The 15,526-nt window shown below is 41.4% G+C and overlaps 1 long non-coding RNA gene across 1 annotated transcript in view; it reads left to right on the forward strand.

The window, feature by feature from the left end:
- LOC308070786 overlaps window positions 1-15,252 on the forward strand; it is a 290,385-nt gene extending 275,133 nt beyond the window's left edge. The window contains exon 3 of the long non-coding RNA XR_013930854.1: window positions 14,934-15,252. This is a non-coding gene — a long non-coding RNA (uncharacterized lncRNA). The remainder of the gene's footprint in view (window positions 1-14,933) is intronic.
- The last annotated feature ends 274 nt before the right edge of the window (window positions 15,253-15,526 follow it).

The raw sequence follows: 15,526 nt of genomic DNA on the forward strand, positions 1-15,526 counted from the left end.
ATACTTGTAAAGAAAAAATTGGAACAAAGACAGCCAATATAAAAGGAGCAACAGGGAAAGAAGAAAACAGGCCATTCCTACAACCCATAGATTTGAAATTTGGAAATAAAATAATTACACATGAATTTTTGTATGTATCAGAATGTCCGATACCCTTCTTAGGAAGAGATTTGTTATCCAAATTAAATGCACAAATTGTTTTTGATGAAGGAGAATTCTTTTTGAAAATTCCCGAGTCAAAAACGGGAGAAGTTTTGATGATACAAGAAAAGGTAAAGGAACAAGAAATTCCACCGGAGGTGGATTTGGCAGTGATCCCTACTGTATGGGAGACAGATAATCCTGGCAAATCGAAACTAGCAGAACCGGTTAAAATAGATTTGAAGGAAGGTGCAGGAACAGCGAGAATTAAACAATATCTAATCAAATCAGAAGTGAGACAGGAATTGAAGAAATTGATTGATAAATTTTTGGAGTATACAATTTTGGAAGAATGTGAATCTGAGTATAATACTCCTATTTTACCAGCCAAAAAAAAAAAAAAACAAAAAAAAAAACAAAACAAAAAAAACAACCCTCGGGTGAATATAGGCTGGTGAAAGACTTGAGAGCAGTATATCAAATAGTTAAGGATATTTATCCTGTAGTAGCAAACCCTTATACACTGTTAACAGCGTTAAGGGAGACTTATCAGTGGTTTACAGTGCTTGATTTAAAAGATGCTTTCTTTTGTATACCTTTGGAAAAGGAAACCAGAAAACTGTTTGCTTTTGAATGGGAAAATCCACAAACTGGGCGAAAGATGCAGCTGACATGGACTAGATTACCCCAAGGATTTAAAAACAGTCCAACTATTTTTGGAAATCAATTAGCAAAGGAACTTGAAATTTGGAAACAGGATAAATCAAGGCCTGGACATTTACTCCTACAGTATGTAGATGACATACTGATTGCTACAGAAGAAAGACTTACCTGTATGCAGGTGACTATTGACCTCTTAAATTTTCTGGGACTAAATGGATACAAAGTGTCCAGGAAGAAAGCCCAGATAGCCTGCCAGACTGTGATATATCTGGGCTTTGAGATTTCAAAAGGACAACGACAATTAGGAAGAAATCGCAAAGAAGCTATTTGTGGTATACCTGAGCCGAGAAATATTCATGAACTCAGAGCATTTTTGGGAATGACTGGGTGGTGTCGCCTTTGGATCATGAACTATGGGCTAATAGCTAAACCGCTGTACGAGGCCCAAAAGAACTCTCCCTTTGTATGGGGCCCACAACAACAAAAGGCTTTTGTAGAGTTGAAACGTGCCTTAATGTCTGCACCTGCCTCGGGACTGCTGGATCTAACCAAAGATTTCCAGCTGTTTGTTCATGAAAGGCAACACCTGGCACTGGGAGTACTAACCCAGAGGATAGGAAGCTGGAAACGACCAGTCGGATACTTCTCTAAACAACTGGACACAGTGAGTAAAGGGTGGCCAAACTGCCTTCGAGCAGTAGCCGCAACAGTGATGCTCATACAAGAAGCTCGGAAATTGACTTTGGGAAGAACAATAACAGTCTATGTTCCACACATGGTGATAACTGTCCTAGAACAGAAGGGGGGACGTTGGCTGTCCCCCAGCCGAATGATGAAATACCAGGTGGTATTGACTGAACAGGATGATGTGATTCTAAAGACAACTAACCTGGTAAATCCTGCAGTGTTTTTAAGTTCCATACAGGAAGAAGGACGACTGGAACATGATTGCTTGGCTACTATCGAGTATGTTTATTCCAGTCGTGAAGATCTGAAAGATGTGCCGTTGGAGAGACCAGATTGGGAACTGTGTACTGATGGAAGCAGCTTTATGGAACAAGGAGTTCGATACGCCGGATATGCGGTAACAACAGAGACTACAGTTATAGAAGCAGAAGTATTGGCAAGTACCACATCAGCCCAAAAGGCAGAACTCATCGCTTTAATTCGAGCCTTAGAACTAAGCAAAGACAAGAGAGTAAATATCTGGACTGATTCAAAATATGCCTTTGGGGTAGTGCATGTCCATGGAGCTTTGTGGAAAGAGAGGGGGTTATTGTCCTCTCAAGAATCAAACATTAAGCATCAAACAGAAATTTTACGATTATTGCAAGCAGTTCAAAAGCCAAAACAAGTAGCAATCATGCACTGTAAAGCACATCAGATTGGAAATATAAAAATAATAATTGGAAATAATTTAGCTGATAAAACAGCAAAAAAGGTAGCAAAGAAACAAGCATTGCAAATGGCAATAATTCCTTCTAAAACAGTAACCCTTCCTAGGGAAAAACCGAGATATTCGGAGGAAGATGACAAATTGGGTCAGTTATTAAGTGCTAAGAAAAACTTAGCTGGATAGTGGATAACTCCTAATGGACAAGTAGTAATTCCACCTCTTGTGATGAGAGAGATAATTCAAACGAGACATCAAGAATGTCACTGGGGAGCAGAAGCCTTAGTAACATCTTTACGAAAGCAAATAATATCAGTTAAGATGTTAGGAATAGCTAAAATGGTAACTGCAAAGTGTGAAGTATGTTTGAAAAATAATCCAGTGATTAAGAAAAAGGTTCAAATGGGTAGACTGAAATCTGGTACAGAACCTGGAGATTATTGGCAAGTAGATTTTTCAGAGTTACCTAGACAAAATGGGTACCGGTACATCCTGGTAAGGGTTGATACTTTTACAGGATGGCCAGAAGCCCTTCCCTGTCACACCACACAAGCAAAAGAGGTTGTAAAGTGGTTATTACAAGAAATAATTCCAAGATTTGGAGTTCCTATTGGAATTTCCTCTGACAGAGGTCCACACTTTGTGGCTGAAGTAGTCCAAAGTGTTAGCAAAGCATTGGGTATTAATTGGGATTTACATTCATCTTGGAGGCCACAATCTAGTGGGAAAGTGGAAAGGATGAATCAAACGTTAAAACGACAAATAAGTAAAATTTGTCAAGAAACTAGTTTAAAGTGGCCTCAGGCACTTCCATTGGCATTATTACGAATCAGAGTACAACCAAAGAGTGGAACCTCAGTCAGTCCTTATGAATTATTATATGGAAAACCATATGAGTCTCTAGAACCAAATCTAAACATACATGTAAAAGGAAAACAAGATGTGTATAACTATTTGTTTTTTTCAAGGAAAACTTTGGCTGTGATTTGAAGTGTAGTAATTTGGAATAGACCTTTATCCCTGGAAAATTCAGTGCATGATTTCCAACCAGGAGACTATGTCTATGTGAACACTTGGACCTCTGAACCTTTGCAGGAGCACTGGAGAGGACCTTTCCAGATACTGCTAACCACTTTTACAGCTATCAAAATTGCAGAATCGGATGCTTGGATACATTATACACGAGTGAAGAAAGCACCGTGAAGAAAGCATCTACTCCGTGGAATATTGCTAATCGTGACCCAGAGACTTAAAAATTGACTTTGGAACATGTCTAATTTTGCAGATCAAGTTATGATTGGTTTTTGGATTTTCTTTTGGTTGATAGTGTTGGTGGGATCATGGGATGACTTGGTGAATAGGAACAAAAGACAAATAGAAACAGAACAAGTGATTGACATTCCCAAACAAATGGCTGAGGAAAATTTGATGGTAGGATTAATTAAAGAATTTGCCAATTTACAAAACATCACGCAGATCACTGCTTGTTTACCTATACCAAGAGCAGTAGGTGAATCTATTCCATGGGGAATTTTAACCATGAATTTGACTAACCTGGAACATAAAAATGAGACCAATTATTGTGAACAGAGGCCAGTGACTCAATGGTATGAACAAGTGAAAGTCACTAGAAAACAATGGAAAACTCCAGGTAGTCTGGCAGATTGTGAAAAATTGTTAAATCATGTTTTTACCAAAATAGGGAGATTTAAGAATGTAGGATGGTGTTCTTATGATGAACAATTTAAAACCAATGTGAGCAAAAGTGTTATGGAATGAAAGTGTAACGAAACTGGCCAAAGCACCTAATTAGTAGACCAGTGGGACTCTATATGGTCTATGTCCATATTTTCCTATTTTCAATATATATCAAGAACTCCTTGGTGTTTTACATGGGATGGAAAAGTTTTTTCAGTATTACCCTGGGTAGATGATAGGTCAACTACATTGGGAGAGAAAGAAAATAAAATAGTGCCATGGTGGAAATGTGAAAAAGTGTATGATTGTAGTAATGCAGACTTAGTAATCCAAAGAATTCCTCCGTTGGCTGCTGCTTTGAAATATGGTTGTTTTTGTCGAGGTATTAAGAATACTCTAAATTTAACCAGCGCTTTTACAGTCAGAAGAGGAACTTTGTTTAGTTGTAGAAAATCTACTATTCGAAGTCCAGGACATTTAGTTTGGGCATTAAGTGATGGAACCTGGACAACACACCTACCATTAGATGGTAAGGTGAAACAAATCACGTTAGGCATGCCAACATTGTGTCCAATCTGGAAGAAATCACCATTTAAAGGATCTCTAGAGAATTTAGAATTGAAACAAATAAAGAGATCAGGGATAAATAATGATGTTTGGAATGAACCATCTACAGGAGTGAAAATTGGCTGGGCACTGGAATCACTTTTAAATCCTATAGCTTCATATAGAAACAGAGCATGGCTCTATCATTTAACTGGTCAAGTGGAAAAATTGGCAAATGTTACCAAGAAGGGGTTTAAGGAACTGAATATACAACTACAGGCAACTTCCAGAATGACTTTACAAAATAGAATGGCACTAGATATGCTCCTGCTTAAAGAACATGGAGTGTGTGGATATCTCAAAGATAAACTGGACCACTGTTGTATCCACATTCCAAATGTCACTCAGGATGTGGAACATGATCTAGATTTATTGGGAAAAATTGAAGAAGAAACTGAAACAATTCAAAAGGATATGTCAGAAGATTGGTTTGGAAAAATTTTCTAACAAACTGGGATGGAATTTGAGCTCTTGGATACAATCTATAATTAAAACTTTGTTTCTGTTGCTAGTTGTCTTTTTGATGAGCATGCTAGTATATGCATGTCTGAAGAAACAGTTTACTAATAGAATTGCAGTGAATCGTATGATTATGAGAGAAGTACCAACCATTCCACCAAGATATGATCAATCACCAAAATATGTTGAAACAAAAGATATATGAATAATGTGAAAGTATTGAAATGATGATTTTCAACACTTTCAAAGGGGGGAAATGTTATCGATTTGTTAATAAGTTAAGATTGATTGATTATATTAGATTGATTGATTGATTTTATAAAATCATTTAATAGAATTAAAATATAGAGGAATAAGAAAATTTTTATGGAAAATTTACAGCTATATAGTAGAAGTAGTTATGACATCTTTTGTACGTCCTGTACCAAGGCTAGAAGAAGGGCCTGGAACTATTGTGGAAAAACTTAGGTAATAACTTTAGGGTTGAAAGGTTCCTTTGTACTTAACCAGTCTTCTTTACGTAGAGGTGCATTGAAATGTCAGAGGATGAGATTAATGGGAACTGGGGAGAGTCGACTGGAACAGCTTGTAGGTGCCTGCCAAGAAACTGTGAACTTTAGTAAAAGGTAATTCCGGCAGGGGGAGATCGCGACCACCGACTCACATACCACCTACCCAAATCGTACCCTAGACCCATTTCTAGACCTTTCTAAGCTTTACTGCGCAGAATCGGATATAGGAGGAGAGTATGTAAATGATTTATGGGAAATGTTATGATTATGCATGAATATTTAATGAATATGTATGAATAAGTTCTATATATGGAATCTGTTTTTGGGACCTGGTGTGCGTTGATTGTGAGAGGACTTGCTCACGCACCCGGCCGTCAATAAAGAAGTGTCTGCTTATCTACATCACATTGGTGTCGATAAGTTCTTCATTCCGAGATTTCGGTAACACGTGTGCAAGGAATGTTACAGTGCAAGGAAGATGGCACACACCTGTACTGATCCTGCTCTGTATTAAGTAGCGCTTTGCTTTACTGAGATTCCAGCTGTTTCTCTTTAGTGGCAACATGGAGCTGAGTGAGTCAGAAGTAAGCTCTCCGGTATGGAAATCTCCCGAGTCCTTAAAAGATTGTGAATGTCTCTTTTGTACTTCTATCCTGCAGCCAGAGTCACTTTGTTAGAAAGTTCAGTGACTGCCATGGAAGGCAGGTGTTGCTGTCCATTTAGTTCCATGTTTGCATGTAACTGAAGAGGGTGCTTTGGAAGGTAACAGATCAAAGACGACACGGTGCATATTATGATATAACCAACCTGTGGAACTTGCTACTGAAGGAGACAGGGGAAACAGTGGTGCCCAAGAAACTTTTGAAAAGTACATAAATACAAAGAGAAGAGGGAGGTAACAGGTGAGCAGCAGAACTCACGACACCTGGTTTTACAGGGCTTTGAATTGTGGTGTTCCTTTCTGATTCTGCAGCCACCATATATACTGTTTCCTCTCAACTTCCCCCCCCCCCCCATCGAGCCCTCAACTACTGCAGTTTGCCATGAACTGCTTCAGAGACTACATGTACTGCAAGTGAGTGTGCAAGAGCCCAAAGCTACAAGCACTGATTGCCCAGATAGCTGCTGCCGGGCAAGCCAAACAGCCTGTGCTGCCCCACAGCTGCTGGCAGATAAACAAATAGCTTCAGGAGCTGCAGTCAACCCTTGGGCCGTGTCCTGTGGAGACCTGTTGTAGGAACCTGTGGTGTTAAAACACTTCAACCCTTTGTCGGATGCCACTAAAATTGGCCAAGAGTCAGAAGTGAGTGGGAAGGGGAGGACTGGCAGCTGACAGCAATCACAGAAGCCCTTCCCCAGGCTAACCGTGACGTAAGTAAGCATGAGTCACAGCATAAACTGATGAGCCTAAAATTATCTACAAGGATGAATACCGTCTAACTGTCCCAAGGCATTATGGGCTTTCTGCTTACTCTGGAATTGGCACATTTTGACTTTGGGTGCAGACAGCCTGACCGCTTGACTCCAGGCCCGTAGTAGTATGACAGCTCCAACTGCACTTTTTTATTTGGGCCTGCTGCTTTTGCTTTTAGATGAAGATTCAGCAGGAACCTTCTTCCTTACATTGTAGCCTCTAGGCATTACTGATTTGGTGCTGAAGCTGGTATTTTCTTCTTTTGGCAGCTCCTTGCCCTCTGGCATTGAATCCAGGCTGATGCTCCAGCCCCCTCCCCTCCTGTGTTGTTCCCAGGCTGTCAGATGCAAAACAAACACTCAGTGGCTCAGAGCTCCTTGCATCCAGGAGAAATTGCATTTTCACACTGGCTCTGAACGTCCTCCGCAGAGCCAAAGCAAAATTAATGTGGAAACTAATCCCTTTGCCCCTACCACGCACATCCTCTTCAATGATGGAGCCAGGAAAGACTGAAGAGAATTAACCTTTTCTGCAAAATTCTTTGAGCTAAGAAATACCCTGCTTTTCATGCTCTCTTCCTCTTTCCCAGTTGCTGCATCAGGGAAACCAGTCTTCTCTGGAGCTGAAGTGTCTTCTTCCTCTTCTCACTACTAAAGCTACAAGTTTATTTTAAAAATAAATTCCATACTATGCAGGATTGCCATAGCTAGTCTTGGCTCTCTATAGCTAGTAGCTAGACCAAGTAGGTGGCAGCTTGGTAGAGTAACTGCTGCCCGCTCAGAAGCATCCAAGAATAGCTCTAGCCTCTCCTAGGGATCAAGTATACAAGTCTGGAGCTCCAGGGGTCCCTTCCTGTGACGCATATGGCGTTACTATCATAGCCATGGAATATGCTACCGTGTGAAGCTAGACACAGACATCTGGAATTGAGGGCAGCCTGTAACACTGAACTGACAAAAGAAAAAAAGGTATCAAGGTTTCTGGTCTCCCTCACTTCCCTTTTCTCAGGTGTCACAAACTCCAGTGCAGCCTTGTGCACTGTTAACTGGCCAGGCAGAACGCACTGCAGTCCCCCTCTCAGCTTAGGGACAGCTTGCTCCAGGAACGCTGCCTCTTTCTCCTTTCCAGGGACTGCACTTGTGACATACTGACAAATGGCATTTTCTTGCACAGGCTCCTGGACTGTCCAGCTAGAGAAGGGAGGCACTGTGGTGGTGCTGCGGAGCCTGCTGCGGCTGGGACTGATGTTCTACCATGTCCCAATGACCGAGCGATACGGCTATGTCTGCTTCGGCACTGGCGAGAAGAACTTGGATCTGCCCTTCATGCTGTGACTCGCCTGTCTGGGATGAGGGCTCGAGAACATTTAGATTTTATACTTAGGAGACTTTTGTTTACTGCTTGTTCTAATAAATGTGTGAAACCTCTGCACTTTGAGCAAGATTCTTTTGTGCCTGGATTCTGGCCCCAGTTCTTTTCTTAGGACTTTGCTGTGTGCGATCCTCCTTCAGCTCCAGGTTGAATTCCCTGTTATGTGTCACTGAAGATCCTTTAGATACTGATAGATGGCATTTTCTTCCACGATGGGTGAAGCCCCAGGTTAGAAATCAAACCTAGGCCATCTAGTTACACATGCTTACACAACCATGACACTTCCTTGACACCATGTTTACACAAAAACTAATTTGGAGACAGCATGAATGAATGCCTACTATCACCCATGAACGACAAACAGAACAGGGCTGCACTCAGAGTAGAAAGCTCATGCATACTGTAAGGGATCTGTACTAAACCCTGAACTCGAGAAAGGCATATTGAAGAAAGTATTTTGTTTTTCAAATGTTAGGTTTCATGAAAATTAGAGAGGTCCTTCCAGCTCATGGCATTAAACTGTAGAAAACATTAACTGTGGGCATCACCTGGTCTTTTGCAAAATGTGCTCATTCAGGTTCATCTCAAGGCAGTGGTTTAATCCAGTGACTTTTCCATTAGTAAAGCTCATTGAGCAGAGCTACCTAGGCTAGAAGACGTAGTAACTTCTGTACGCAGGAGAAGAAAGAAAAATCTTTTCCCTTCTGAAGGGCTGTAGGTTTCAAAGCTTCATAAAATCGACGGTCAGCCAGAGATTTTATCTCAGTATAGTTAATGAAGTCTTAGCTCTGCCTCCCAAAGCAAAAAGATCTTGGCCAGCTCAAGGGGCTGAATGTAGGGCTTCCATTTCACAAAGTAAGGCTAAGAAGAACGATTATAACTTGGTTTCCTGGGTAAAACGTGTTTATCCTTACTCTCTGTTCCTGTCCATGCTGATAGTTATTAGCAGATGATTCTGATGAAAGCAGTACAAGGTTAAGTGGCATAGTAGTATATAAATAAGCTGTGTTGATCTGTAGCCCCCAGACAAATATCAAAGAAACGGAGCCAAAGCCATAATGACCCTGATAAATGTAATGACCTTTTCATACCAGGCCCATAAGTAGCACGTCTCAAGTAGCAGTGGTCAGTAGGTGCAAGGTACACGCACGTACTACTATACAAGGAGAGAAATGGTGCCACCTTTTAGTTAGAGCGTGGAAAATTATGCGCATCCATCAGGCCCAAACTATCCCAGGAAGCAGCCGTACCACCAATACGGACGACTTAAGGCAAATGTATTTCCATGGGGAAAAAATCACAGGCCAAGTCATCAAGGATGTCAACATTCTGTATTTCCCAGATCCAGGAGTGAAGCACAAGCCAGAAATCCTTAAGGGGACGTGTAAGGTACACACGTCTGTTTACCACTGCCATAGGTGTTCTGCTGCAAATTATGGATAGTACAGATAATTAAAAAAATTAATTTCAGTAGTCATAACAATTTCTGTTACTGCCAAGGAAATACAGTTCTGCAGGAGACTTTTTCTTCCATTAGTGTCACAGGTATAAAAGCCCAAATGAGGCAGATCTGAGCTGAAACACAGGTTAATGGGGAATCACCATTCATTGTTGGAAAAAGCGGGAAACATGCTTTTCCAAACCCAGTCGTGAACCACGATGAAACAAAAGCCTTCAGATCCTTTCCAGCTTTGAGGTAAAAGTCTTTGCCCCTCCTTTCTCCAAATCATTCTGCACACTGGACTTTGCTTTGCTAAATCTTGTATTCTGCTAGAGGAGCAGGTTGCAGCTCATTCACTGGAGACAGTATAGAGTACTAATGACAGTTTTGGCATAAGAAAATCGGGGATACTGACAACCTTGCAAAAAAAGCAGAGCAGTGGGAAACAGCTGTGCTTACTGACTATGCCAGTTCTGTCCATTAGTGGTTTAAGCAGAGAGGCTTGTGTGTATGTTTGACATTATCCTTCAGCAAAGGGTGTCCCACTGGCAGAGGTTTTTTGCACCACTTAGGGCCCCTCTTCCAGATAAGCTTTGCAGATCTGACGGACCAGCGGGTCAGATACCTGTCAAAAAAACACAAATGCATTTCAGCTTGAGAGTGATCACAGAGAATAGGTTCCAACTGAAGCAGGAGCAGGCACTGTAGCCTTTGCCTCCACACATGCCTCTTTATAAAAGGAATAACCATGAGCAGAGCCCCCTCAATTCAGAAGGGGCCACTGGAAAGGAATCTTTCTTTGTTTTGGAACTTCTGAGCTGCACCTCTGCACTGAACCCCCTGGCACCTGCTTGACTTCCAGTCTTACAAACCAGGCGTAGTCTCCAGGCTGCTGGCAAGTTGTCCACCTGTAGTGAAACTGGAGTGCCAAACCCCGTCATTGCAACCAAGTCCAAGACTGAATGCATCCAGCCTCTATGGGAGGTGTTATTTCAACAGCTGGCCTCAATAAGGTAAACGAATTACAAAGGCTAAACTCTGTGAGAAATAAAGTCTCTAAAAAGGGGTTAGTTTACTTCTGGTGGATAATCGGTTATTTCTTCTGCATGTGATGGGTTTCTGGCCTAGTCTTGTATTTTCATACATTCAGCTTTGCTTTAGTGTTCTCTGTACAATACTACTGCAGCTTGGTGGTGCGGGAAGTCAGAACCTACAGTGTAAGAGGTACTAGAATGGAATTATCATCACAAAACTACAAATCTCTGTGAAGAGCAATGTCTGGCAAATATCCTTTGTTTTTTACCATTTGAAGTTTTAGGCTTGGCTTTGCAAACAGGCAGGGGATTTCAGATCCAGAATCAGTTACTGGAAATCTTACCCTGCGGCTGGGTGGCCTAGAGTTTTGTTAGACTTTAAATCTTTTGCTACCAGTAGAGAGGGGAATAGAGGTCCTCAGAGAAAGAGGAGTCTTTTCAGACAATAAAGATCCAAAGTAAAACCCTAGCATAATCTGCAAAAATAATGTTCTAACAAATTAGAATTTGGAACAGACTGATAAACTTTGTCCAGCGATGTTTGCATGCCTCTGGTTGAGTAATCCCATGGTCTTAATGTAACCTCAATCAGTCATCCTCTCCCCAAACAGCTTTGTTACCTTCTATTTTGCATCGTGCAAATTTGAGATATTAGGAACTTTGGACAGAGACCATGTAGTGCATTTGTTTGAAGGCATTTGGCACATTCCTGAGAACTACAAAGCAAGCTTGCTATGCCAGGCAGCCACAGACTATGTAACAGCAAGCCCATTTTCCTAGCACTTTTCTTCCTCAGCAATCCTGAACAGCACAAATTGAAAAAAGAATCATATTTGGAAGTACATGCTACTGAAACGAAGCCACTTCCAAAAGGCTTTGCTTTTGCTTTGAGAAGTTTATGTTGGTTAACTAAACACCTAGAAGCAACAGCAGGAGGGATCTGGGAAAAGGTATCGAGCAAGATACAGCCACTTCTTCTCCTATGCATGCATTATATTAGTCTCTTTTGACCTTCAGAGTTATGCTAGTGCATTAGTGGAATCCTTTACATAACAACATCAGGACAGGACTCTTAATTTCTCTTGCCTTTAATTTCCCATGCAAGGGGAGTTCAGCGAGACCAAACACAGGTCCCCAGTTTGGAATCTGGCAAAGAACCATGGCAAGGCAGCTCCTTTGGGAGAAGCTGCAGGGGTATTAGATGGGCATGTGGGGCTTGGCCCTTCTTTTCATATTCCCCTTGCTGCAGGGGGAGGTCTGCAGCACAAGTTTTGGTATCGCAAGACGGCACGTACAGTGAAAGTGGAAAAAAAATCCCCAATTGTTTTAATGCATCAGCGTGCCAAGTGCACTTCTGGTCACGTGTCCACATGCTTATGGGAAAGTGCTCCCGTGATAATAAATTATCTCAGTGGGAGAGAAGTGAATGTGTGAATGTGAGATAGATACACATCAATGCTGTGTGCAGGTTTAGACAGACAGTGGCTTTTTAAGAAACCCCTCTGTTTCTGTGTGGGGGCTGGAAGTGCACACCCCAATTCTGCATAGGAAGGAGGATTTAGTACTGGCCTGATTTTAAAGCTTTTGTTATTTCTCTTTTGAGCAGGTCTAATGATTCAAGATTTGGCACTTTCTCTTGCTGAACCCGATGTCACGTCCTAGTGCCAGGAGAAACTGTAGGCTGTAGGAAGTGCTATCTTCCGGCAGAGATAACAGACCTGTCATCTTCCTCTTCATCAATGAAGAGTCCAGTGGTATTTTTCGTGAGAAAGTAAACCCCTGTTTATAGTATCCTGACCAAGACTGTGTGTGGAAGTCGTGTGTGTGTGTGTGTGTGTGTGTAAGAAACCATCTCAGTTTCCAAACTGCAGTGGAATCTCTCCTCATTTCAGACACATCTTGCTTTGTGCACATACATTGATTTGTTAGTGTATCTGAGGAGCTTGTTCTCTTGCTCACTAGGACAAGATATGTTTATTCTTTTTGTTATAATTCTTATAGCCTTTTTTTTTCCTCTCTTTGAAGTGCTGAGGTGCAGTCACTCTTATTGGCTGTTTGTGGACAGCGCCGTGGTTTGGTTTGTGCATTTTGCTCCAGATGAAGTCAATTTCCTTTTGGAGAAAAATATTACTAGGAGGAAGCTTCTTGTGACACTTTATGGATGCTGTGGACCTCAACTGTTGGGATGTAATGATGTTAAATAATAACAGCAACCATTATTCTTCCTCTGCTGATCATTTTTGGAGCAGTGCTCTGCTATTGTGCTTCTCCAGCTGTCCCTCCTCCTCTCCCGTTCCCCTCTGCCCATCCCTTGGCTTGCACCTGTACGTCCCACTTGCCCACTGTCCAGGTACCTTTGGGGAAGCACAGATATGTCTGTAGTCCAAAATCCTACTGTGACTTGTTGGAAGTGTTCCAGCAGTGGTAAAAATGCTACATTTCATAGCCAACTGAACAAAAAGAAAGGGCTTTGCATGGATGACTCAGTTAATTTCCCTTTGCCTACCGCAGAAGCAGCTGAAGGATTTCCAGTTGGTTGCGCCATTAGCCAGGGTGTCTCACTGCGGGTCTATTGAAATTGCATACACAGCAGCAGCCATGGCTGTTGCACCGGTGAGCTAAAGAGGGCACTTGAGGCTTTCGAGCAGCAAAGACAGAGTCCTGAGAATAACATACGGAAACCATGCAAACCATCCCTGGCCTGCTGGTCTTAAGGTTAAGTCTTAGGGTTCAGTCTTAAGGTTAATTCTTAAGGTTAACTCTTAAGGATGAGTCTTAGAGTTAAGTCTCAAAGTTGAGTCTTAGGGTTAAGACTTAGGGTTAAGTCTTAGGGTAAAGTCCTAGGGTTAAGTCTTACGGTTGATTCTTAGGGTTAAGTCTTAGGGTTATGTCGTTTAGTTAAGACTTAGCGTGAAGTCTCAAGATTAAGATTTAGGGTTAAGTCTTAGGGTTAAATCCTTAGATATGTCTCAAGGTTAAGTCTTAAAGCTGAGTCTTAGGGTTAAGGCTTATGGTTAAGTCTAAAGGTTGAGTCTTAGGTTTAAGTTTTAGTGTTAAGTTTTAGGGATAAGACTTTAGATTAAGTTTTAGAGTTGTCTTAAGCTTAAGTCTTAAGGTTGAGTCTTAGAGTTAAGTCTTAGGCTTAAGTCTTAGAGTTAAGACTTAAGATTAAGGCTTAAGGTAGAGTCTTAGGGTTAAGTCTCAGGGTTAGGTCTTTAGGTTAAGACAGGGTTAAGTATCAATGATAAGTCTTAGGGTTAAGTCTTAAAGTTAAGTCTTAGGGTTAAGTTTTACGGTTAAGCCCTTACCTAAAGTTTTAATGTTGAGTCTTGAGTTAAGTCATATGGTTAAGTCTTAGAGTTACGTCTTAGGGTTAAATCTTATGGATGAATCTTAGGGTTAAGTCTTAGGGTTAAACCCTATGGTTAATTCTTAAGGTTGAGTCTTAGGGTTAAGTCTTAGAGGTTGAGTCTTAGAGTTAAGTCTTAGGGTTAAGTCTTAAAGTTAAGTCTTAAAGTTAAGGCTTAAGGTAAAGTCTTAGTGTTAAGTCTCAGGGTTAGGTCTTTAGGTTAAGACAGGGTTATGTGTCAATGATAACTCTTAGTGTTAAGTTTTATGCTTAAACCTTTAGGTTAAGTCTTAATGCCGAGTCTTTGAGTTAAGTCTTAGTGTTAAGTCTTAGTGTTAAATCTTAAGGTTAAGACTCAGGGTTCAGTCTCAGGGTTCGGTCTCAGGGTTCGGTCTCAGGGTTCGGTCTCAGGGTTCAGTCTCAGGGTTCAGTCTCAGGGTTCAGTCTCAGGGTTATTTCTTAGCCTTAGGTCTTAGGGTTAATATTAAAGTTAAGTCTTAGGGTTAAGTCTCAGGGTTATATCTGAAGGTTAAGTCTTAAGTTTAAAGTCTTACAGATGGAGTTTTGGGGTTATCTCTAAGGGTTAAGTCTTAAGTTTAAGTCTTAGGGTTAGGTATTAGGATTAAGTCTTAGGGTTTAGTCTGAGCTTAAGTCTTAAGTTTATGTCTTAGGGTTATGTCTTAAGGTTTTGTCTTACGGTTAATTCTTTGGGTTAAGTCTTAGAGTTCAGTCTTAGGCTTAAGTCTTGGGGTTAAGACTTAAGATTGAGTCTTATTACTGGGAACAGAGGTATATTTCTCAAAATCTTGCAACTTAGTCTTCTGCAAGATTGATCGATAGACAGATATTCAGACAGACATAAAAATTACGCAATAGGTGCCCTAAATGGTTCAGGGATTTGTTTCAATCAGGGTAGGTTGCAGAACTTCCTACAGTGGCTATCTACTTCCTCATGCTGCTAAGAACTCCATCGTGTTTGCCATCACTGCTAGCAGTTGCTCTGTTCCTTGCTTCTTTGGGTAACTTTGGAGTCCTGGCTGTGGAAACAGGCTAGTGTGATGAAATTTAGCACATAGGAATACTTCATGGTTTGCTGGCTCTTCAGCAGGGGTTTCCTTCCTCCACTCCCTGCCCAGATCCACCCCTGTTCTCTTCATTCCTCTGTCCCTCTCCTGTCACCACACCGCCCCATCTCAACCCCACTCTGCTGCTCGGAATATTAAGGGAACTAGATCTGTATTGAAAAAAATGGGGTTTCTCTTTCCTCTCCTGAGGATTTACCACCCAGAGCAGGCTCAGGTTCTGATCCTGCAAACTGCTCCCCGGTGCTTGGATGCTTGCTCTAGGAAACAAGGACAGCTGCTCAAATTCTTTTGCAGGCACAATCTTTGTTTAAATTCTAGTTGAAATGAAATGAAAAGCTGTCATCAGTCCCACCTGTGGCA

This window comes from Falco punctatus (assembly GCF_963210335.1).
Source record: "Falco punctatus genome assembly, chromosome: 10".
NCBI lineage: Eukaryota > Metazoa > Chordata > Aves > Falconiformes > Falconidae > Falco > Falco punctatus.